Source organism: Abrus precatorius, unplaced genomic scaffold, assembly GCF_003935025.1.
Source record: "Abrus precatorius isolate BTA unplaced genomic scaffold, Abrus_2018 Scaffold3, whole genome shotgun sequence".
Taxonomy (NCBI): Eukaryota; Viridiplantae; Streptophyta; class Magnoliopsida; order Fabales; family Fabaceae; genus Abrus; species Abrus precatorius.
In genome coordinates this window covers 26,369,305-26,370,331 of record NW_020874373.1, presented here as the reverse complement: position 1 = coordinate 26,370,331, position 1,027 = coordinate 26,369,305, and the positions used below count along the sequence as shown (strand labels likewise).

The following is a 1,027-nucleotide window of genomic DNA, read 5'->3' as shown; positions in this document are numbered from 1 at the left end:
AGAAGAGTTGGCTTGTATTTCAGATTTGACCTCTGCGAACCTCTTATTAGTTCTCTCAATATGTTGGTCCAATTTAGATTCAAGCTCTGTCATCCTCTTATCAGAGTAATGCACATATTGCATCATCTGTTCTTGAAAGTTGGATTAAGATCTAAGAGCTTCTTTTCCTTTTGGTCTTGCTCCCTGACTTTGCATATGAGGAGGGCAATGAACACTTGAATTTTGACTTCCAAAGCCATTTCCCAAAGAGTTAGGAGGATTACTCCTCCACTTCGAACTGTGATTGCCCATGAAGTTTGCCTCTTCTTGCTTAAATTCTGGGCTTGTAGGAGCTCTTACAGGTTGATCTAGAGCCTTCATTAAAGATTCTAGTTGCTTTGCAAGGGATGCCATTTGGTTCATTAGTGGACTGCTGCTCTCTGCTTGGTAGACTGGGGTAGTCTTTTTCCTCTTGATGTCGTAAGAGTCAGCAGTGAGCCACTGAAAGCTAGAAGACACCATCTTTTCTTATGAAGGACCCTCCTACTGCAACATCAATTGTAACCCTGGTAGTGATTGATAGGCCACTGTAAAAGATTTGCACCTGTCTCTATGTTGGAAAATCATGATGAGGACATCTCCTCAAAAGCTCTCCAAATCGCTCCCATGCCTCGAATAAGGATTCTGCTTCATGCTGTTGGAAGCAACATATCTCTGTCATAAGCTTAGAGGACCTTGATAGGAGAAAGTACTTTCCTAAGAATTGTTGAGTGAGATCCTCCCAAGTTGTGATGGAATTGGCTGGGAGTGAGGAAAATCATGCATTCATCCTTTCAGATACTGAGAAGAGGAAAAGTAAGAGTCGAATAGCATCGTTGGAGACTCCATTGTACTTTATGGTGTTCGTCAATCGAAAGAACTTTGTTAGATGTAAATTGGGGTCTTCATTAGGCATGCCTCTAAATTGTATGGAGTTCTGGACCATGGTTATAAGTGCTAGTTTCAATTCAAAATTCTTTGCCTCCACATTAGGGCCCTCGATGCTTCC

The 1,027-nt window shown here is 41.8% G+C and overlaps 1 non-coding gene across 1 annotated transcript; it reads left to right on the top strand.

The window, feature by feature from the left end:
- Window positions 1–599: 599 nt before the first annotated feature.
- Window positions 600–706, top strand: LOC113864138. Its single transcript, XR_003504741.1, has one exon. It is a non-coding gene; the product is annotated as a small nucleolar RNA R71 (small nucleolar RNA).
- Window positions 707–1,027: the final 321 nt, after the last annotated feature.